This window comes from Lynx canadensis, chromosome D1, assembly GCF_007474595.2.
Source record: "Lynx canadensis isolate LIC74 chromosome D1, mLynCan4.pri.v2, whole genome shotgun sequence".
In the NCBI taxonomy this organism is placed as follows: domain Eukaryota; kingdom Metazoa; phylum Chordata; class Mammalia; order Carnivora; family Felidae; genus Lynx; species Lynx canadensis.
The window spans coordinates 24,505,467-24,530,515 of record NC_044312.2 but is presented as its reverse complement, the minus strand read 5'-3'; the positions used below and the strand labels follow the sequence as shown (position 1 = coordinate 24,530,515).

Here is a 25,049-nt window from a genome sequence, read left to right as displayed (position 1 = left end):
GTCCCACTAGACATGATTAATAATATAGTTAAAATTTTGATGTTAAAAGATTTATGCTTATAGAGTCTCTGACCTTCAAGGGTTCTCAAACTGTCTGATGTGAAAAAGCAACCTCAGATCTAGCCCCTTCTCTCAGCTGGGGTCTTTGTTCAGTAGGCAGAACTAGAGAGAAGATAGAACTGGAAAAGCTGAGGACACAGGGAGAGGCAAGGCATTGGGTGTCTGTGGGGTTGGATGGGTGTGGTACTACCAGTTTAAATGTGCCTTGCTCCAATTTGATTATAGGAAAGCAATATCTCCAAAGACCCTGATTCCAAATATTGGAAATTTCTTACACTCCTGTACAGATGGAATCATGATAAATGACTTCGCAGAGTGAAGGAAGATCAAACTTAAGTGCCTACAAAGATGTATACTAATAGCAAGTCTGTTTTCCCTTTAGAACCCATTATGGGATCAAGGATTACAGGCGTTATTAACCAAGGAAAGTGGGGGTGAGATACAGTAGAGGTGGAAAGGGGACTCAGTTAAAAATCCATAAAAGGTGCTTGAAAGCTCCCAGGTGACTATCTACATGCAGCGAAGAGAGACAGCTACCCTTTTATCAATGATGTAGGAGTTTGGAAGTATTTATTATAGAGCAATTAAGCCACAAAGGCTTGGACGAAAGCAGGTGTGAGGTCCTGGAAAAAAATAGAGTCATTAAATTAAAATTAAATTCTAAATGGAGATAATGCCAATCCTCTCCTTCAACCTGCTCCAGAATACTAATCAGGAAGTCTGTACAACCTCTTTACCTTGGCAAGAGAAACAAGAGGATATGTTCAGGAAAACTGAAAATCTCTAAGAAATGCGTTCTAGATACTGCTGTGTGAAAGCCTTTGAGCAGGAAAAAAGTTGGACACCCAAATGCCACTCTGCAATGATGCTCACGGGTCCACAAGACATGCTGTGTGTCTTAAGCTTCCAGTTTACATTTGGGTGTCTCCCTCTTAAATATCTACATATGTTTGCATATAAGCATCTATCCATCCATCCATCCATCCATCCACCACCAGTCACTAGTTAGTGGATTAAAACTTTTTTTTTTTATTTTTTTTAACGTTTTATTTATTTTTGAGACAGGGAGAGACAGAGCATGAACAGGGGAGGGGCAGAGAGAGGGAGACACAGAATCTGAAACAGGCTCCAGGCTCTGAGCTGTCAGCACAGAGCCCGACTCGGGGCTTGAACTCACGGACCGTGAGATCATGACCTGAGCCGAAGACGGCTGCTTAACCGACTGAGCCACCCAGGCGCCCCATTGGATTAAAACTTCTAACAAGAAAAAGAGGGCAAAATAAGCAAATGGAAAACAAATGAGAAAAAATAAACTTGAAGGTAGGAAAAATGAGACATGGAACAGAAGAAAATTACTGAAAAAAAAAGAAAAAAATTCTCACAGAGATAAGAGAATAAATTATTTCATTTTTTAATGACAAAAGGATAGAAAAAGAGTGAAAAATAAAAAGTACAGAAAACAGCGAAAGAACCAAATGAGATACAATGAAAAAGTCTAGCACATGCAATTCTGAGTATCAGATTGAAAGCAGACAGTAAAAGGAGAGGAGGCAATATTTTAATAGATTCTGATCTAAACTTTTTTTTAAGTCTGATTTGTAAAATATCAACCAACAGATTCAAGAAGATCTACAGAACCTCAGAGGTAGAAGTACAAAGAATACCCCATGTAGGCATATTATGGTAAAAGTTTTGAGAACCAAAGGAAAAAGAAAAACTGGTTAAAAACAAACAAACAAACAAAACCAGAGGGGAAGCTTGGGAAGATGGCAGAGTAGGAGGGCCCAGAGCTCACCCTGTCCCATGTTGACAACTAGGTGTCATCCAAACCCACCTTAACAAACTGGACAGCAATCTGAAGACTGGCAGAAGGAACCCCACAGCTAAATATAGAGAAGAAGCTGCCTCTGAAAGGTTAGGAAAGTCAGAAAGGCAGAGGGAGTCTGCCCCAGAGGAAGGGAGCTGAGTGCGGGGACAGGGCAGAGAAACAGGCCTGAGCACCAGGGAGCTCACACAGGGAAGACTTCGTTTCTTTTCTTTTTTTTATTTTTTTAACGTTTATTTATTTTTGAGACAGGGAGAGACAGAGCATGAACAGGGGAGGGGCAGAGAGAGGGAGACACAGAATCTGAAACGGGCTCCAGGCTCCGAGCTGTCAGCACAGAGCCCGACGCGGGGCTCGAACTCACGGACCGTGAGATCATGACCTGAGCCGAAGTCTGACGCTTAACCGACTGAGCCACCCAGGCGCCCCGGGCAGATTTATTTCCACAGTGATTTTGGAGCCTGTTGCTGTGCTGGTGGACTTCTCACAAAACTAGGGGACTGACAGGCACCATTTTCTTTCTTTGTCCCCCAGCATCAACACAGCGCCACCTGCGGGAAGAGGGGCTGTACGGACACTTGCTACCTAACCTGCTAGCCGTGAGCCCTGCGCAGGAGTTTTCCTGAGAACTGGCCCATCCTCAATGGGGAAGAACTGAGAGTTCTATAACTACAAGTTATGTTACAAAGTTGCAGCCAGCAAAATAGTACGGTACTGGCACAAAAATAAACACATAGATCAATAGAACAGAATAGATAAGCCGGAAATAAACCCACAACTATATGGTCAATTAATCTTGGACAAAGCACAAAAGAATATCCAATAGGAAAAATCCATTCTCTTCAACAAATGGTGCTGGGAAAACTGGACAGCATCATGCAAAAGAAAGAAACTGGGCCAGTATGTCACACCATACACAAAAATAAATTCAAAATGAATTAAAGACCTAAATGTGAGACCTGAAACCATAAAAATCCTAGAGGAGAACACAGGCATTCACCTCTTTGACATCAGCCATAGCAACTTTTTTCTAGATCTGTCTCCTGAGGCAAGTGAAACAAAAGCGAAATAACACTATTAGGACTACATCAAAATGCAGTCTTCTGCACAGTGAAGGAAGCAATCCACAAAACTAAAAGGCAACGGAAGGAACAGGAGAAGATACTTGCAAATGGCATATCCAATGAAGGGTTATCCTCCAACATATATGAAGAACTTATAAAATTCAATACCCAAAAAATAAATAATCCAACTAAAAATGGGCAGAAGATATGAACAGTCATTTCTCCAAAAAAGACCTACAGATGGCCAACACACATAAAAAGATGTTCATCATCCCTTACCATCAGGGAAATGCAAATTAAAACTACAGGGAGATATCACCTCACACCTGTCAGACTGGCTAAAATCAACAACACAAGAAACAACAGGTGCTGGGAGGATATGGAGGAAAATGAACGCTTTTGCACTGTTGATGGGAATGCAAACTAGTGCAGCCACTGTAGATACACACACACATACACACACGCACACACACACACACACACTGAAATACTATTCAGCAATAAAAAAGAAGAAATCTTGCCATTTGTCATGATATGGATGGGAATGGAGCTGGATACTATTATGCTAAGTGAAATAAGTCACCAGAGACAGACAAATAACCATATGATTTCACTCATATGGCGAAATTTAAGAAACAAAACAAACAAGCAAAGGGAAAGAAAGAGACAAATCAATAAAAAGACTCTTAATTATAGAGAACAAACTGATGGTTGCCAGAGGGGAGGTGGGTGGAGGGATGGCTGAAATAGGTGGTGGGGATTAAGGAGTGCACCTGTCATGATGAGCACCGGCTGATGTATGGAAGTGTTGAATCACTACACTGCACCCCTGAAACTAACATTACACTGCATGCTAACCAGCTTGAATTAAAACAGAAACTTAAAAGAGCCAAAAGGAAAGGACAAAGTACCTTCAAAGCGTAAGAACGACAGCTCCTTTTAAATAGATATAATGGAAATCAGGGAACAACATCATGATGTTATAAATACCAAAAATATTACCAAAAATATAATTCTCAACTTGGAATTCTGTACCCGGTGAAAACAAACCTCAGAAATAAAGGCAAAATAATGGCCTTCTAGAACATTAAAAACTTAGAGATTTCATCACTTGCATATCTACAGAGAAATAAATTCCACAAGGGGGGTTTTCATGTAGAAGAAAAATTATCTTGGATGGATAGGATGAACGAAGAGGAAAAAGTGGTGGATATCTGGGTAAGACTAAATGGCTATCAACCCTTTAAAACCATAACAAAAAATATTCTGTGAGGTTTAACATATGTAAGAATTAGAACACACAAAAACAAAGCATAAAACTCCTGGTGAGCATCGTGCAATGTATAGAATTACCAAATCGCTATGTTGTACACAAGAAACTAACCCAACACGGTATGTCTACTACACTTTAATAACAATTACTTAATTGGGGCATCTGGGTGGCTCAGTTGGTTAAGCGCCCAACTCTTAATTTCAGCTCCAGTCACGATTTCATGGTTTGCGAAATCGAATCCCCATGCTTGGAATTCTCTCTCTCTCCCTCTCTCTCTCTGTCCCTTCTCTGCTCACACTCTCTGTCTCTCTCAAAATAAATAAACAAACTTAAAACAAAATTAATCGTGGGACATGATACTGGGAAATAAAGTGTTTCATATTATTTGCAAGATAAGCAGTAAAAAATAAATACTAGACAGATCTTAATACATTAAAGATAAAAATTGTAATCTTTGGAGTAATAAATATCAGAAAAAAGTTAATAAAATGAGGTGAGCAGAATAACACAACTTATTTTAAAATTCTAAAATCATGCAATGATAGAGAAAAAAGGCCAGAAAACAAATTAGACAAATACAAAACAAATAATGCCACTGTAGGTATAAAACCAAATATATTAGGAATAATTAAATGTCATGGACTAAATACCATAATATTTTAACATATAAAGATGATCACATTGAGCAACATAACAAAATACAATCTGTTATTTTTACAAATGACACACTTTAAAGATAAAAACACAAAAAGATTGTAGATAAAAGGATGGAAAAAATGTTCTATGCAATCACTAACGAGAACAAAAAAACTCCCAGAAAAACAGAAAACGCAAGTATAACTAATCTAATATCTGAAAATTAGTCTGTAAGGAAAGAAGTATTACTAAAGAGAAAGACATTTCATAACCATAAAGGGTTCACTCTACATTAAAATATAACAATTCCAAACTTGTGTGTGTCTAAGAATGCAGCCTGAAAATGTATAAAGCAAGAGAGACTGAACAGAAAGAGAAAATAAACAAATCAAAAATCATAGTTGGAGATTTTTAACTCCTTTCTCTTGCTACCTAGTAAAAAGCAGATATAAAAATCAGCAAGCATATGGGGCGCCTGAGTGGCTCAGTCAGTTGGGCATCGGACTTTGGCTCAGGTCATGATCTAACAGCTCAAGAGTTCCAGCCCTGCATAGGGCTCTGTGCTGACAGCTCAGAGCCTGGATCCTGCTTCAGATTCTGTGTCTCCCTCTCTCTCTACCCCTCCCCCACTCGTGCTCTCTCTCTCTCTCTCTCTCTCTCTCTCTCTCTCTCTCTCAAAAACAAACATTAAAAAAATCAGTAAGCATAAATGAGATTTGCATTCATGATTAACGAAATTACCCTAATTGATATACATAGAACACTGCAACCATCAACTGAAGAATCAATATTTTTCAAACGCATACAGAATGTGTCCCAAAGTAGACCATAGATCGAGCCATAAAGCATGTCTGAAAAAATTTCAAAGGATTGATATCATACAAAGCATCTTGTCACAGTGGAATGAAGCTAGGAATCATTAGCAAAAAGTTCATCAAAAAATCCCCAAATGCTTGAAAATTAAGCAATGCATTTCCATATCATAATAAAAATTAGAATGTAGTTTGAACTGAGTTATAATGAAAATTAAATATAGCATGACTTTCAGAATTCAACTAAAGCTGTACTTAAAGAAAAATTTACAGCCTTAAATATCTGTCATAAAATAGAAAACCTGTAAAAATAAGGTGGGCATCATGTAAAGAAAGTGGAAATAAAAGAACAAAATAAAATGGAAGAAAGGAAATAATAAAGAGCAAAAAAATCTATTAAATGAAAAAATCATATAGAATAAAAAACATCAAGAAAGTTGAAAGTTGATTCTTTGAAAAGACTAATGAAAATAATAAAACTCTTAGATTGATCAAGGAAAAGAAATAAAACCTATAGCAGGATCACTACTGACCTGCAGACATCACAAAGTAAGAAGATATTATGAACATATTTATGTCAATAAATTTGAAAATGTAAAAGAAATGAGTAAATTCCTTATAAAGAACAACTTGCCAAAATGGACATAAGAATTAGAAAACTAGAATATTCCTACATGCATTATTGAAATTGATCCCTAATTAAATACTTTCCTACAAGAACAGTTTCAGACCCAGATGACTTCACTAGTAAACACTTTCATATTTTATTGTAGGAAATAAAACCCACCTTTTATAAAATCTTCCGGAGAATAGATTGAAAACATTTCCCAACACAATTTTTAAAAGTCACTTTAAAGGATATCAAAACACTTTAAAGGACGCCAAGTGACAGAAATATTTTTAAAAGGAAAAATTGAGAGGCAATTTCTCTTATGAATATAGTTGAAAAATTCTAAACAGGATACTAAATCAAATTCAGACCTAAAACATCATTTCCAAGCATACTTTATTCCAGAGAAGCCAAATCATCTCAATATTAGAAAATCAGTGTAATTCACCACATTAATAAAATACTGAAGAAAACCACGTGGCCATCTTAATAAATGCTAAGAAAATATTTAATAGAATTCAACATCAAGTAGTGATACTGAAAAAAATACATTCTTTGCATTCTTAAGAAAATAGGGAGAGGTATTTCTTAATATGCTAGAGAGAATTTAAAAAACCCTACAACAAATACTAAACTTAAAATTTATTAAAAATATACTTTCTTCTGAGACTACAAGAAGATAAGGATTCAATCCCCAATTCTATTCTTCATTGTAGCAATGGTTCTAGACAGTATACGTCACAAATATAAATAAAAAGTGTAAGTATTAGAAAAGAGGAATAACTCTCATTATGGGTAGATAACATGATTATGTACTGGACAATCAAAAATAATATACATACAGCTTTGGAATTAAAATGTGAACTAAACAAGGTAATCAGATACAAGGTCAAAATATAAAGTATCAACTGTATTCTTTATTCATATCAGCAAAAATCAATTAGAACATAAAACAGAAGCTATACTACTTATAAAGGCATGAAAGAAACATCAAACACTTAGTAATAAATGTAAGGAAAATTATTGAACAAATGTATACATAAAACTAAAAACATTACAGAAAGAAATTAAAGATGACCTAAGTGAATGCTGGAATAAAGTGCTTATAGATTAGAAGAAACAATATTGTAAAAGATGTCAATTCTTCCCAAATTGATCTATATATCCAAAGATGTTTCAATTAAAATCTCCAGAAGCCAGGTTGTTCTCTTTTTTTTTAAAAGGAAAGCGGAAAATTTTTCCAAAATTTGTATCAGCAATATATGGAATTAATATATAAATTCTTAAAGAGAAAGAACTAAGTTGAAATACTTGTATTAACAGATATCGAGATATTATTTCTTAATAAAGCTATAGTATAGGGGCGCCTGGGTGGCGCAGTCGGTTAAGCGTCCGACTTCAGCTAGGTCACGATCTCGCGGTCTGTGAGTTCGAGCCCCGCGTCAGGCTCTGGGCTGATGGCTCAGAGCCTGGAGCCTGTTTCTGATTCTGTGTCTCCCTCTCTCTCTGCCCCTCCCCCGTTCATGCTCTGTCTCTCTCTGTCCCAAAAATAAATAAACATTGAAAAAAAAATTAAAAAAAAATAATAATAAAGCTATAGTATAGGCACAAGTCTAAACAACTAATCCAATGGAGAGGAAGATTGAGAATAGACTCTTACATACATCAAGCAGATTTATGGCAAAATGCCAAAAAATGTGAGAAAATATAATCTAGTTAATGAAAAATTTTGGATTAATTATATTTCCATATAAAAAGAAGCACAAACTTGCTCCTCTCTGATATCACACAAAAGTAAATTTCAGATACTATACAGACCTAAATAGGAAAGACAATAATGCAAAGTTTCTAAAAAAAAAAAAATAGCTATTATCTTCATGATTATGAGTAAGCAGATTTCTTAAATAGGACCTCGAAAAGCATTAGCTCTTTAAGAAATAATAGATATAATAGACTCGATTATGGTTGGGAACTTTTATTCATCAAAAATCACCAGAATGGGGCGCCTGGGTGGCGCAGTCGGTTAAGCGTCCGACTTCAGCCAGGTCACGATCTCGCGGTCCGTGAGTTCGAGCCCCGCGTCAGGCTCTGGGCTGATGGCTCAGAGCCTGGAGCCTGTTTCCGATTCTGTGTCTCCCTCTCTCTCTGCCCCTCGCCCGTTCATGCTCTGTCTCTCTCTGTCCCAAAAAAAATAAATAAACGTTGAAAAAAAAATAAAATTATAAAAAAAAAAATCACCAGAAAAAGAGCCTGAACATAAGCTATTAATGGAAGGCATTTGGAATTCATGTATCCATCAAGGGATTATATGCAGAATATATAGGAACAGAATGCTTAAGAATCAATAAGAAAACTATAGAATATCCAACCAACTGGGCAAAATCTTGAACATCCGTTCACAAAAGAAACAACCATACCGCCAGTAAACATTGGAAAAGGGGTTTGATTTCATTAGATATTGGCCAAAAGCAAATTAAGGTCACAGTTAAGTAAACACATACAAATTCATGGACCTCAAATGGCTAATACTGAGAACAAACACACATTTTGGCCATACCAATTGATGAGAATGTGCACCGACTGAAATTCTGACAACTAATGAAAAGGTAAACAAGTTCAATGACTTCAGAATTGTTTGATAGTATTTACTGAATCTGAACATAAATGCATCCTATTAACCAGCAATTCAGCTTATAGGTTTATTCCAAGCAGAAATGCATACATATGTTGATTCAATGCCACACGCATATCATGCATAGTGAAATTACTGATGGCACTGCCGAAGTTGAAACAGCCCAAGTGCCTATAAATAATAGAATAGATATCTGTGAGATAGAATACTATCCCAAGTACAAAAAAAAACCAAAAAACCAAAAAACTACTGGAGAGACAATGACTACATAAGTCTCAGAAACATTAAATACTGAGTGACAGAAGTGAGATATAGTGGTGCCTGGGTGACTCAGTCACTTAAGTGTCTGACTCGGCACAGGTCATGATTTCACAGTTTGTGGGTTCCAGTTCCACACTGGGCTCTGTGCTGACAGCTCAGAGCCTGGAACCTCCCTCTCTCTCTGCCCCACCCCACTCACACTCTGTCTCTGTCTCTCCAAAATGAATAAACGTTAAAAAGAAAAAAAGAAAGACGTGAAATATAAAAGACTTCAAACTGCATGATTCTATTTATGTAGGTCCAGGGCAAGCCAAATAATCCATGGTGATATGGATCAGAATAAGGGTTACCTTTGCAGGTGGCTTAAGATTTGCGCACTTAATTTTATGTATATAATCCTCAATTATAGACATTGGCAAAGTTTAAAAATGTTACATTGTTAAAATTGAAAAATAAGTAAAAATAACGAGATCTACGACACACTCAATACAATAGTTAAAATAAAAAAAAAAAACAACTCTATGGGGGGGGAAGAGAAGCAAACCAAGAAAGAGACATTTTTTTTAATGTTTATTTATTTTTGAGAGAGACAGAGACAGAATGAGAGTGGGTTAAGGGCAGAGAGAGAGGGAGACACAGAATCCGAGGCAGGCTCCAGGCTCTGAGCACAGAGTCCGACGCGGGGCTCCAACTCATGAGCTGTGAGATCATGACCTGAGCTGAGATCATGTCGGACGCTCAACAGACTGAGCCACCCAGGTGCCCCAAAAGAGACTCTTTTAAAGAGTTTATTTATTTATTTTGAGAGAGAGTGTGCATGCACACAAGCAGGTTAGGGACACAGAGAAAAGGAGAGGGAGAGAATCCCAAGCCGGTTCCACACTGTCAGCGCAGAAACTGATTCAGGGCTCTATCCCAGGACCTTGGGATCGTGACCTGAGCCTACATCAAGAGTCAGATGCTTAACCAAATGAGCCACTCAGGTACTCCTACACATGCAAAATTAAAAAAATCTAAGAGGATGTATGGTCCAGGGTGTGATACACACTGTGACAAAAGTATCTAATTGTATTACAAATGTATGACAGAACCCCACAAAGGGAGTGGGCAAAAAGAGCTGCTAACCTAAGTAACCATGGAAATCACTGGAAGCTGTAAGACTGAAGACAAAAAGAACTACACAATTCCAGACGTCAAGTTTTATTACAAAGGTGTTGTAATGAAAACAATATGGTACTGGCACAAAAACAGACACTGAGATCAGTAGAACAGAATAGAAACCCAGAAGTAAACCCACAATTATATGGCCCATTAGTCTTTGACAAATGAGGAAAGAATATACAGTAGGAGTCAGTCCCTGTAACAACTGGTGCTGGGAAAACTGGACAGCAACATGCAAAAGAATGAAACTACACCACTTCCTTGCACCAGACACAAACATAAACTCGAAATGGAAAAAAACATAAATGTAAGACCTAGCACTATAAAAATACCAGAAGAGAACATAGCCAGCAATTTCTCTGACATTGGCCATAACGATATCTTTCTAGATATGCCTCCTGAGGCAAGGGAAACAAAAGCAAAAATAAACTATTGGGACTACATCAGAATAAAAATCTTCTTCACAGTAAAGGAAACAACTAACAAAGCTAAAAGACAGCCTACTGAATAGGAGAAGATATTTGCAAATGACATATCTGAAAAATATATCAACAACTTCTACAACTCAACAGCAAAAACAAAACAAAAACCAGAATCCAATTATAAATGGGCAGAAGACCTGAACAGACATTTCTCCAAAGAAGACAGATGGATAGATGGCTCAGAGACATCACTCATTATCAGGGAAATACAGATCAAAACCACAATGAGATACCACCTCACACCTATCAGAGCAGCTAAAATCTAAAACACCAGAAACACAAAGTATTGGTGAGAATGTGAAAAATAGGAACCCTCTTGCACTGTTGTTGGAAACGCAAACTGGCACAGCCATTGTGGAAGACAGCATGGAGTTGCCATGTTCTAAAAATAGAACTGCCCTATGATCCACTAATTGCACTACTGGGTATTTACCCATAAAACACAAAAACAGTAATTCAAAGGGATACATGTACCCCTATGTTTACTGCAGCATTATTTACAATAGACAAATTATGGACGCAACCTGTATCCATCCATAGGTAATGGACAAAGAAGGTGTGGTTCACACACACACACACACACACACACACACACACACGGGAATATTACTCAGCGATAAAAAAGAATGAATGTTGCCATTCGCAACAACATGGATGGATCTAGAGAGTTTGGTGCTTAGTGACATAAGTCAGAGTAAGACAAATACCATATGATTTCATTCATATGAGGAATTTAAGAAACAAAGCAAATGAACAAAGAAAAAAAGAGACAAATACAAAAAACCAACTCTGAACTATAGACAACAAACAAATGGCTACCAGAAGGGAGGTGCGTAGGGAGATGAGTTAAAAAAACAAACTACACATTAGCATTGTATTCTAGCTGATACAGTTATTTCTCACAAAGATGTGGATTAACAGTTCTTATACTGCTATAAATCTATACAGGAATTGAACAATAAATAAATGAATGGCAGATGGTGAAAGCCTGGGTTCTTAATGCTGGAGGAAGAATTTACAGAGAGACAAGGAGGAGAGGAGGAGTCTACAATGAACCATGTGGTACTGAATAAGAGACAGAGTTATCAGTATGATTTCATGTTTAGCCTAAAATGGACATGATGTCTAAATGTAGAAATAATTATAAATATGTGTATATAGACAGTCAGTATACAGACATATAGTTCCTAGCTCTGCCCACCAAGACGATCTAGAAGCCATGATCCCCCATAGCAATGGATACACCCAGTGCCTAGGTCCTGTATTCTAATGCTATTCTCCAATAAAAGAATATGGACTTCTTGGAGAAACTGAAGATTCTAGGGCAAGGGAAGCAATATCCAAGATGAACCTGAAGTATCCTATAGTGCCAGAAAGTAAAGAAGTGCTAAAATAAACAAACAAGAACCACAAAAACAAAAAGCACAATGATAGGTATCTCAAATGACACAAAGCCAACTGAGAGATCTCCCCCTTTCCAAAGTTGAAATAATTTGAGTGACACAATAAATAGCATGCTATTAGATCACAACTCAAGTATAAAATAAATGTCCATCTGTCCATACTGATATAAATAAATGAACACTTAACTAAGTGGGGGAGAAGAAACAAATCTCTCACACAGAATTCCAAACTATGTATATAGATACTACTTTCTCAAAGAGGTAAAACATAATTCCCACCTTTTGAGTGTAGATTTTGCCTAGAGACTTACTTGCTAAGAGCGCAATATGGAAAAGGGAAAAAAAAAGGAAACTTAATAGCAGGAAAATCTGGTAAACTTCCTTGGCCAGGTGATCTGGGTTAAGATCATCAGGAAGCAGTCATAGTAATTACATACAACTAGGAAATAATGTGTACTTCACCTCCATAATCCTCTTGTCAAAAATCTATAGCTTCAGTTTAACTGTGAGATAAAACAATAGACAAAGCCAAATTGAGGGACATTCTACAAAACACCTGATTGGTATTCATCAAGGTCATCACCAATACTGTCAAGGTCATCTAAAACAAAGAAAATCTGAGAAACTCACAGCCTAGAAAAGCCTAAAAAGTATCTGATCATTAAATATAATATGGTAGCCCAGATGAAATTCTGGAATACAAAAACCACGCTAGGGAAGAAACTAATCATGAATAAGTGCCTGTCTTTTGTTTTTTAAAAGTTTTTATTCATTTTATTTTCAGAGAGAGAGAGAGTGAGCAAGCCTGGGAGAGGCAGAGAGAGACTCCTAAGCTCTGGGCTGTCATCACAGAGCCTGATGCAGGACTCAAAATCATGAACACTGGGATAATGACCTAAGGTAAAATCAAGAGTTGGATGCTTAACTGACTGAGCCACCCAGGTGCCCTTCCTAGCACAGTAGGCAACACATCAGTTTCATAAACATGAACAAAATATGGGGCTTATTTAATAATAATATGTCAATATTGGTCATCTGTAATAAATGTACCATATTAATATACTATGTTAACAGTAAAGGAAATTGCATGTGGGCATTTGAGAGTTTTCTATACCATGTTTGCTTTGTTTCTGTAAGTCTAAAAACACTCTAACATAAAAAACTTATTTAAATAAAAATATCATTAAAAGCATTTGATAAGTACAGAAAATCTCCAAGGAAGTAGAATTGTTTAAATGTAAAATGAAAGATAAAAATAAGAAAACTACAGGACTAATTCAGAAGTTGTTACATACAACTTAAAAGGAGTTTCCACTTACTCTCCATCTCATAAACAACAACAACAACAACAATAACAAAGAGAGAAAGAAAATCATGGGAGGAAATTATCAAACAAGGCAATATAAAAATTCCTTGAACTGAAGAATATTATTTCAAATCAAAAGAGAACAAGTGAAAAGAAAAATGAAAGGGGAGAAAAGAGAACCCCTTAGGGGAAAATTCAAAATACACAATGAGAGAGGAGCAAGAAGACTATTATGCTTGCCCACTAGAGGATAGATGGTGATGGAAGAGTATGGGCAAAATGTTGAGGAAAAGTGTGCTCAGCCTTGAATTCTATACCCAGCCAAACTAAGTCTAATTGAAAGACAGGATAAAACCATTTTCTGTTACACCAGCCTCAACATGTTTTCTTCTTTGAACTCTGTCTCTGGGCTCCACCGAACCTGGGGGAAAGAAGGGTGAAACAGGGGATCTGACATAGAAAGATATTGAAAGAAATTCTCAAGGTTGATCATAGAGACAAGCCCTGGAAATAAAAACCTCTACTGCAGATCTTCAGAGAAACCAAGATGGAAGCAGCAGATGGCAGGATTCCAGGGGAGTATTTCCAGAGAAATAAAGAATAGCAAATGAACTAACGGATTTCGCTAAATGGAAAATTGTATCAATTGATATTTTACAAAGATTTTAGTGGGGAAGAAAAAGTTTGACAAGAGAGTCAAAGAGAAATGAAGGTAAAAAACCAAATGTTAACTTTTTTGGGGAATGGGGGAGAGGAAGTTGTTGTATGAGAAAGGGATTTATGTTAACAGTAATGTTCAACACCACTCCATTGTAAATAACATTTCCATGGTCATGAAAACTAATATAATCAATATGTAATTAACCAAAAGTTGAAACAGTATTATGTTTTCATGATTGGGGAAATGGAAGGAAGATTTAATAGAACCAGCACAATAGACAGTTTATTGATAATGTCAAAATTTGATGAATAAAATGATTGCAGTATAAACATAGTAAGTACAAATATTAAGTTGAAATTAGTTTTCTGTAGGACACAAGAAATTGGTGAGGAGTGATAAGGACAGAGGATTGTTGGTACTGTTGTTGCTATTATTGCGATAAACTTAGCATCTTTTGGGTTTTTTTTCTTTTAATTCACACTGGGCATGGAGCCCAACTTGGGCTTGAACTCATGACACTAAGATCAAGACCTGACCTGAGATCAAGAGTCCAATGCTTAGCTGACTCAGCCACCCAGACAACCCTGATTTAAAAACAAACAAACAAACAAAACAACTATGCCCATGTATTTACTTAGATACAAAATAAACAGTAAAGGCAATAAAAACAATAATAAGAATTCATTTAGTAATTAACCTATGAAAAGCTCATGTATCATGAACATGCCATGACACATCAATTGAGAAACAAGTGGAACTGTTTTACATTTATTCACAGTAATCCAGAATGTTTCTTCAGGGATCAGATGAACATAGTTTCATATGATCACTCCGGTTTATAAACTAGTATGTATTCAACAGTCATATTGGAAACCATCATATTTGTTACTTAAAACATTTTTTTTAATTTTTATTTTTGAGGGAGACAGAGAGACAGAGTGTGAGTGGGAGAGGGGCAGAAAGAGAGGGAGACACAGGATCTGAAGCAGGTTCCAGGCTCCAAGCTGTCAGGACAGAGCCCGAGGTGGGGCTCGAACTCATAAACTGAGACGTTGTGACCTGAGCCAAAGTTGGAAACTTAACAGACTGAGCCACCTAGGTGCCTCCATCTTATTTATTACTTTTTAATTGATGAGACTGTCAGGTGATATGTGAGTATTAATAATTCTTTGTACTTTCGGTCATTTATTTACCTAATCTTTTAAAAATTAGCCTCAGCATTTCTACAGAATAATGGTAAACCCTCTTATTGAACATAATGTTGTGTATGAAATTTGTTATTATTATAGCACATCTATGTCTGATCGAGACAAACGTTTGATAGAATCTACTTATTTCTCTGAAATCTGCGTTTAATCATGGAAACTCTATTTTTCCCCCTCAGGAATTAGATACTTGGAATCATTAAATGGTGTATCAGAGAAGAACAAGATTTTTAATTGTGTTTATAATGAAACATATGAGTTAATAAATAAAGGGTGGTAATAGTCTATTAAAATGATTAAGAACTTCTAGAATAGAGTATGGTATATCTGGTATATTAGAATATATTTATACACATAAATATTTCTATATGTACTGTGTTAAAACCCATCTTTGGGATTAAAACTGATAGCCAATGGGCCCAGTAAAATATAAATGTTACAATATATTAAAGACAGGAAAGCCCAAAGATTGATCCAAACTTTAAGATGTAACATTTTCTCAGGCCACCTGGGTGGCTCAGTTGGTTGAGTGTCCGACTTTGGCTCAGATCATGATCTCGTGGTTCATGTGTTTGAGCCCCACATCTAGCCCCACATTGGGCTCACTGCTGTCAGCCTGTCAACCAGAGCCGACATCAGATCCTCTGTCACCCTCTCTCTGCCCCTCCCCTCCTTGCACTCTCCCCAAAATAAATACATTTTTTTAAAAAAGATGTAACATTTTCTCAACTCTGAGTTTAACATTCATACAGAGCAGACTTCCATGCATTGTTTTTTAACACCACATAAGACATCCTACATATGTAGAGTCTACTTGAGGGATGGTCTCTTACGCTCTCCTGGTTGGACCTGCTTGCCAGAAGGGGTCAGGCTATGGCCGAGGTAGAGAGTTTCTGTTTCCATGTGTGGTCATTTAGGAAAAAGCATTGCCCTTTCCCTTCTAACTTGTTAAATCTTACTTCAAGGTCATGCTTTCTCCAGAGATATGATGTCCCAGATTTGGAGGCCTGGGGTTCAATGTGTTTGTTTATAGGCTAAATAAATCAGCTAAAGTGGTTATCATCTGGGCATGGGGTTTCTTTCTTTCTTTACTTTATATAACTTACCTGGACAACTTAAAAAAAAATCTTAATGATATTGACCTTTCTTTGTATTTAGCAGCATCTGTTGGCATGGTTGCAGATAATATTCCAGTTGAAATACTCTGAATTTCAACTTTAAATGTATTCATCATATGTACATTTACACACATATGTTAGAAAAGAATATAAGAATTATTACCTGAGGACTTGAGCTTGAATCTCAACCTGCCATCTTTGACTATATGACCTTGGGAAAATCACTTAAACCTTTAAGTAGGTATAAAGATATTGGTTTACCAACATGGCACAAGAATTGAACATTTCCAAAGAGAGAACATATTTTAGAGCATTTATAAACTCTAAAGCATGTTAAATATTAGTTATTTTTAATCTTTCACTGGTTAGCTCATTTTCAGCTTTGGTTTACCTTCCCTCCTTCTCTGGAGCAATTCATATTCTTTAGAGCTGTCCCCCAAGGCTCATTACTGATGGAGGCCATGTCAATGTAGTTTCAGCTATGGGACTCCCAACAATGCTTTTTACTTCCCATTTGTCCTTTCTCCTATTTTCTTGACTCATATGCGTTCCCTTCCCTCTGATGGACTTATTTTCACCTATTTCTTGTCTCCCATCCACTGCTAAAAATACTCACCATTCCACCTAGATCTTTGACACATGTGTTTTATTTCCCCCTACATTTCCCCAGCAGGGCAATGAATAGAAACTTTGAAAGCCTAACTTGTAAAAGAATGGCTTGTGTTCAGTTAAAGTTTTGCAGTGTGATACTTAAAAAGAATTCTACATTTTTCCCGGGGACTCTAAAATGTCTAACCTGCTCTGCTCATGTATCATTGGCCCAGTGCTCACTCACAGATGTCACCCAAGCTCCTTTTCTGGCTCTTTCTGCTCTTGGTCACCTTGCACAAACTATCCCACTGTCTCTAACTCCAGCTTATTGGATTTAAGCCCAGACTTTGGGCCTCTATAGTAGCACCCTGTTTACATACACGCACATGGGCACACGCATGCACACACACACACACACACACACACATGCACACACACACACACACACACACGTTTATATAAATATATGTATACAAAGTGAATAAAATTTATGTCAAGTGGCCAATACCTTATCAAATTTAACAACTAAATAGCCTCAGAGACTTGAAAATCTTTCTATTCTAGACACCCACCTGAATCACATTGCAAATTTGTGAGGTCAGTGAGAATTCATCAATGCCTACTGGCCTCCTGAAGAGATTCCACAGCCACCTCTATAATCTGTTCCAATGTTTAACAACTTTCATTCCTTAGAATTTTTTTTTTAAGAAAAAAGGAAACCTGCAGAGTGTGTGAATAATTCATTTGCTTTTGCATTTGCATACTTTCCCATTTGGTTACATTTTCCTGGTTTTGACTTTTCAGCATTTTCAGCGTTAGTTGTTCTTGAATTAATGCTGAAAATAAATATGGGTGGTGATACGCTAAGAAAAAAAAAGGCAGGTAATCCATGCTTCTGAATGAGCTTTCCAATACTAGAAACTCAGCCAGAGACATTTCTCCCACTATGAAGATAAAATACACACTGGCAAGACTTATTAACTTAGTATTAAGTTGACCAATAGCCACACATGACTACTCACATTTTACTTCTTTTTTTCACACTTTTTTTTTTTACTTTTTTTTAACCTATATAGAGTATGCAATGCTATGTGCAGTTCTCTATGTGGCAGGAAAAACTTCAAGAATGGAAATGTAAATACAAACAGGAAACAAGAGAAACTGGTCTCTGAGGCCAACTTCAACTTTGCCTTCTAATTTGGATTCGTCACTAGGAACTAATACTGGTTGGCACGGCGGGGAGGGACTCAGTATGATTTGCCTAGACAAGAATAAAAAGTCATATTATAGGGCACCCATCTTAGGGAAAGAAACAGACATTCCTAATTGTAGATAGTCAAGACATTCAAATATATCTTAGGTAATGTCTTCAGCCATCCCATTTTCCTTGCATTGATGGAGAACTCTCAGTAGAAAGGGACATAACTTCTATCCCAAAACATCAGACACCTTGGAAAAACCCAATGCAGGCTCTCCCCTTCAAGGGAAATGGTGGTGTGGAACTTGCAAGTAGGCTTGCATAGATACAATTCACTCTTCAATGAGCCAATGCCCCAAGTATTTCTGATTTTACCTCTTTGTCTCTACTTTCTGACATGATTCAAGCAGAGCCCATCAAAACCAGGAAGATCAGAGCCCTGACCTGCAAGTACTTTGGTGGGACGGCTGCCGTTTTGCTTTCTCCTTTAAGAAGCAAACTCAAAATTCTCAACTTGCCTGAGCAAACGAATAAGAAATGGGAAGATTTAGGGCACGCTGTGTGACACATATATGCTGAGATGGCCCTGAATTTCCTTGTGCGAATGAATCTACTGAGTCAAATCATGAACCCAGCTTCCGAAGAAGGAGCACAAGCATTTTTCCTCCAAATAAAAATCCGTTTTGCTTTAATCAATTCTTGATTATCATGTGATACCTTTTCTACATTGTAGGTTATCTATCACAAAATTTTAATACTGAACTACTTTTTTTTTTCGTGACACCCAATCAGTTATGTGTTCCTGGGAACACAAACTCATTTTAATATTATGTTAAATACAACCACATAAAAAAGGGGGGGGGGGATTGAGAAGTTATCATTATACTCGAAAGCCAAACATAAATGACTTTGGGATCTCTCTGCATCCCTATTCCCTTCTGTTAGGGCAGATAATCAAATATGTGCACCAATTTCAGGGAAAGCTTGGAAATGATATAAAAATATATTTGCATTTCTAGAGTTTCTTATCCAATTCAGTGTCACAGAACTAGAAATACCTATGGTACAAATCCCTCTGAATGAAACGTCTGTTACAAAACTAACAAGAGGGTTTCCAGTCACCCCTGTGAAAGAACCTAGCAGGGCAAAGAGCAAAGATTAGCATGTAAAACCATATTTAGAATCCTGGTGCCATTATAAATTGCCCATTCCTTTCCATCATACTTATTATTATTATCATTTTAGTGACTGATTTAGAATTTGTACCAATCACCATTGACGTGGTTAGGTGTACTACATCGTGATTTTTCAATGTTGTCAAGGTGTTTCTGTGTATGTCTGCATATGTGTGGGTGCGGTGTTTTTGTTTTTGTTTTTTTTTTTAACGTTTATTTAATTTTGAGACAGAGAGAGACAGAGCATGAACGGGGGAGGGGCAGAGAGAGAGGGAGACACAGAATCAGAAGCAGGTTCCAGGCTCTGAGCCATCAGCCCAGAGCCTGACGCGGGGCTCGAACTCACGGACCGCGAGATCGTGACCTGGCTGAAGTCGGACGCTTAACCGACTGCGCCACCCAGGCGCCCCTGGGGTGTGGTGTTTAATATAAATTTAAAAAGTGACTTGTCCTAATGGAGTATTCCTCATTGTGGTCTGGGAATCTATTGGTTTCCTGGTTATAGTCACATTTCAAATGTCAAAATACCCAGATTTTTTACTCTGGCATCAAATTATAAGTAGTATGATATTAAATTTTTAAAAAAGTCCTCTACTTCTAAAATGTCTGCCCTGAAGGAATTCATCACTGCTATGGTTCGGTGACTGCTCTGTGTCTCCTATTCCTTCCTCTAAAAAAGGAAAATTTTATTTCATTTTATTAGTCCTAGTCCGTGTTTTTATATTAGGAGCTATTTAGGGGGCAGATAATGTACTTTGGTTGATAAGATAAATCATATATGTACCTGATTGAGCGGTGCTGGACTTTGAACAGGATGAAGAAATTTGGGTTTGATTTTGGGTTGGTCCCTTCTGTGAATTATATATTCTATGTGTGGGGGGAAAAGGTATACATGTATACTTGGTGGCCAAAGAAATGAACTGTGGTAGAGACAAAGAGCGGTCAACCAAAGAGTCATGTTTTTAAAAAGTATATATATATTTTTATTGCTGGGACGTGTCTGCCCACCCAGGGAATATATCTCCAGCCTTCTTTGCATAAATTGGGCCGTGAAACTAGTTCTTTCTGACAAAACATGAGCAAAAGTGAAAGATCCCAATGACAGGTTGAGGTGACCAAGCAGGTGTGACTTCTCCACTCTCTCTTCTCCCATTTGTCACCTGGAGAGAAAGACTCAGCAGAGAACCCAAGGTATAAAAGACGTCAAAACTAAATAGTCAAAGAAGACTGGGTCCGTGAGTAACAACCATGAAGAAAGCTGCTCACCAATAAGAAACACCTGTTTTACACCCAACTAAAGTTTTATGTAAGTGATGAAGTGCTGAATATACTCCTAAAACCAATATTGCCGATTAACTAAAATATTTTTTAAAAAGTTTTATGAGTTTAACCACCTCAAATTTGGAGGTTTGCTGTCTATAGCAGCAAATATTACCTTAACTAATACATCATACCATTTACCTTAGAAAATTCATTCTGAATATCTTCTGTAGCGTCTTCTAACACTAAGTAAGATAAAAATATTCTATAAATTTCATTCAAGCAGCAAGGATTTATTGAGTGCTAATTACGTGGCAGATTACTAAAATATCAATTTTCCATAGGAAAATAAGATTTAATATGCCAGATCAGGGGCGCCTGAGTGACTCAGTCGGTTAAGCATCTGACTTCGGCTCAGGTCATGATCTCGTGGTTCGTGAGTTTGAGCCCCTTGATGGGCTCTGTGCTGACGGCTCAGAAGCCTGGAGCCTGCTTCGGATTCTGTGTTTTCTCTCTGCCCCTCCCCCACTCATGCTCTGTCTCTCTCTTTCTCTCTCAAAAATAAATAAACATTAAAAAAAAAACTTTTTAAATGCCAGATCAGATTATGGTCCTAATAACACATATATATTTTGAGGAATCAAGAGAAAGTAAAGCTCATACTACAATATTTATTTTTTCTATTTCTCAAATTCCACCCTTACCTCTACTTCCCTCTTGCTACCCTTCTACCGCTGAAATGACATTTCCCACATCTTCTTATATCAGAAACTAATTTTGCCATTTTATAAGACTGGAAGGTAATGACATCTGTTCCTTGATACTTACCATTTCTAATCTGCACAAATCCTGCTAAATCCTTTCAATGTCAATGGGATGGGGTTTATCCTCCATGTGGTTTTCCATTATTAGCAAATTAAGATGCCCTTTGGGATCTGATTTCATCACATAAGTCATTTAAATACTATATAGGGAATAGGTTTAACCTCAATACTAATCTCTATGTCTGAGTTGAAAATCACCAATGTGTACTCTCAATCTCCTCAAATTCTCTGCAGTCCTGCCTTTGAAATGGGAAAATATATGTTTCTTGATCACAGTCATATTCAAATCCAATTAGATAAAGCCTCACAACCTCATGAGGGTAATATCTTTCACTCGCAAGCAAAAACTCAAATCAACTTAGGAAACAAAATAAAAACATTGATTTCAAACTCCATTCCCGTCTGGAAAACGAGTGACAAAATTGCAGTGTCTCTAAGTAAGTCTCCTATGCTGGCTGTAGAAATAATTTCGAAAGTGTCTAAGACACCAATTTGAAATTAACTGAACTGTTACTAATTCTCTGGATCTTCAGGAGGCTGAAATGAAGACTGGGCCCCCTCATATTTTATTACAATAATGCCATTACTAAAAGCTTGTAATTTCCATAGCTCTGTTCAAAACATGTTTCCCACAAGATTGCAATATAACTAACAATTCTATTTTGTCACATTCCTGCCAGCCAAAAAAGAATAGCTATCTCCTGAATAAGCCTCTCGGTCAGAGAATTGAATAAAAGACACATAGCCAAGTAAATCTCTTCCACCTCCCTCTCTCCTCAGCCAGCACCTTGCCTTCTCCTTCAGCATCGCTCCAGGTGATTTGTGCCTCAGAGTGTATTTCAAGGGTTCTGGTCCAGTAGAATTGCAAAATGGGTTTTGCCAGGAGCACTTTTTCTTATGCATTTGAAAGAAAATTGCAACCACACATTTCTGACTCATTTATGCTTAAATCATCAACATTTTGGCTTCTGGGAGTGTTCCAATGTCCAGCTAGACTGGGTTACCTTTTAATGAGCTTTTAAAATATGTTTTCCTTAAAAAAAGAAACTCGCAGAGTGCTTACCGTCTCATTTATTATGCAAAGTAAGCATGGTTCAAGCCTAGAGTAATGGTTTTAAATCATATTCAATGCCTTTTTTTTTCCCTATGAAATCTATCCCTTCAAATTTTTAAGGCATTTGCTGTTATGTTTCCCCTCATGATTTTCATCTAGCCTCCTTCTGGCATCCTGACAAATATGGAACTCACCCTTATGGGTCATGTCAGATATCTCCATAGTTTCCACATCAAATACAAAATGTCACGGTTCCTTCAAACATGGAGTTGACATTTGAGTAAGGTTGCCTATGACCTTCACGTTTTCTAGATCACATCACTTAGCCTCATTCAGCCTGCCTTCTTTTCATTCTTTACCCCAGCCAGGGTTCCTCTCCTGGCCCCTGGCAAGATGACTGCTCTCTCGGCATCACCAGGTCTGAAACACCGTGTCATTGATGAGGCAAGTAAGAAAGGACAGAAATGAGATGAGGTGAATTGAAATTAAAATGATCCAGGGTCACCACAGGCATCTATAGACAGTAGAATCTCTGTTCAATCAATGATCCCATTCCCTGGTTATCAAAGAGGACTTGTTTCAATCCATCTCAGTAAATACCCACTCAACCCAACTGAAACACTTTTTTTTTCTCATAAAGAAATACTGTTTTTAAAAGCTATTTGAAATGTGTATGGAATGAGAATGAGAAGACCTGAAATCTAGTTCAATTCCTGACACTGATTATCATTGTGATGTAAGAGCAACAGATAACATTTAATGAGTGTTTATTATATTCTAGGCATTGAACAAGTGCTCGTACTATTTTGCAAAATAGATACTATTACTATATTCATTTTGCAGATTGAAAAGCTGAGTCTCCAAGAGGTTAAATAGGTGGCAACTTCACAATTTGAACTTGGGCATTCGAAGTCAAGAGTGCATGAATTAACCATTATGCTCTCATCTCCCATAATCTCCCTTATGTTAGAACATTAGCATACACACAAAGAAATGGGGGCATTAGGTCGGTTGCATTAATTCTTTCCCTCAGCAAGTATTTATTAGGCACCTCACACATCCAGGTATAGTTCTTAAAAATGGGAATAAAATAGCAAACAATACAGAGTTTCTGGGGCTCACATTTCAGAGAATCACTGAAGATCTTTGTCACTTTAATATTATCTGCTTAATGATTTTATGTAAATCCCACTCGTCCCACCATGCAGAACTCAAGTTCTATCTCCTATATGAAAACTTATTCTGACTATGCTCAGTCTCGCTGATCTATTTTGAACAATTACCGTCTGTTTTCCATTATACTGCCAGTTAATAGTTATATTTAAATCACGTCACCATGATGAAATTTAAAAGTGATCAAAGAATGAATACTTCAGGAAAAATAAAAATGCCTTGCACACAGCAGGTTCTCAATAACTACTGTTTTGGATTCGTTTGATGACAGGAGTTTCTGGAATATTTAAGCTTGTTCTTTGTTCTCTTTGTCCTCCATTGTCTCCCTCTATTTTAGTTTCATCTCAGCTTCTGTGTGGCTCGCCATACCCCTCGACTCCTTTCCAAAATGCTATGCTCTCTACAAATTCTTAAATTCATTCATTCAGCAAATCCTTATCAAGAGTCTCTTAAGGGTCAGATATCACAGTAGGATGCTAAGACCAAAAATCCTGCAGACATTGAGGAAATCACAGCTTAGGGGTGGACAGATATGTAAATAAATAAACTAAGTAAATAGGTAAATAAATAATTTGCAATGTAATGTGGACTGGGCCACAGAAGATACAAGTAGTGTTCTAAATCAGGACCTAATACTAACTGGAAAGGGAAGGATGACTTCACTCGAGAGGTGCCATTTAAGTTGTCTTCTGAACGATAAGTAGAAATTTTCTTGGTAGAGAAACGAGGCCAAGAGAATTTTAGGTAGTGAGAATAGAATGTGAGAGAGACTGATGTGGCAAAAAAACAAAAAGTGTTTGGCAGGGATATAACGTTTGTGGGTGGCTGGAAATGAGACTGCAATTATATGTTGGGGCATAGTTAACAGACTTTGTACGACAAATTGAATGCAGTAAGCAGTGGGAAGCTAACAGAGGTTATTAAACAGAAAAGTGCCATTGAAAAGGGCACTGGAATTTTCTAGTTTGGAGCATTATGTAGATGGTAATGCTGCTAATCATCTGAAGGAGTCACTGCCATAAATCCCAGCACAGCATCCTGCTTTTGTACCTCAACACCAAGAGCCCTGGCAACAAGGTCTGCAGAGAGTTCTGGAGTGTCAGGGATCAGCAGCTGGGAACATAGAGACCCATTCTGGACTAGAGGCAAGGGGGAAACACTTGAGAAAATTCCCATGCCTTCCAACCAAATCATGTACCCATATATCATAGAGGATTTCAAAGGCTTAACATCAAAGTTTTAAAGACAAGATTTTAGAGATTCTC

At 37.2% G+C, this 25,049-nt stretch overlaps 1 long non-coding RNA gene across 1 annotated transcript in view; it reads left to right on the top strand.

Annotated features, from left to right (window-relative positions):
• The window catches only part of LOC116738347, a 62,315-nt gene extending 43,380 nt beyond the window's left edge, over nucleotides 1-18,935 (top strand). Inside the window, exon 3 of the long non-coding RNA XR_004344203.1 lies at nucleotides 18,709-18,935. This is a non-coding gene — a long non-coding RNA (uncharacterized LOC116738347). The remainder of the gene's footprint in view (nucleotides 1-18,708) is intronic.
• Nucleotides 18,936-25,049: the final 6,114 nt, after the last annotated feature.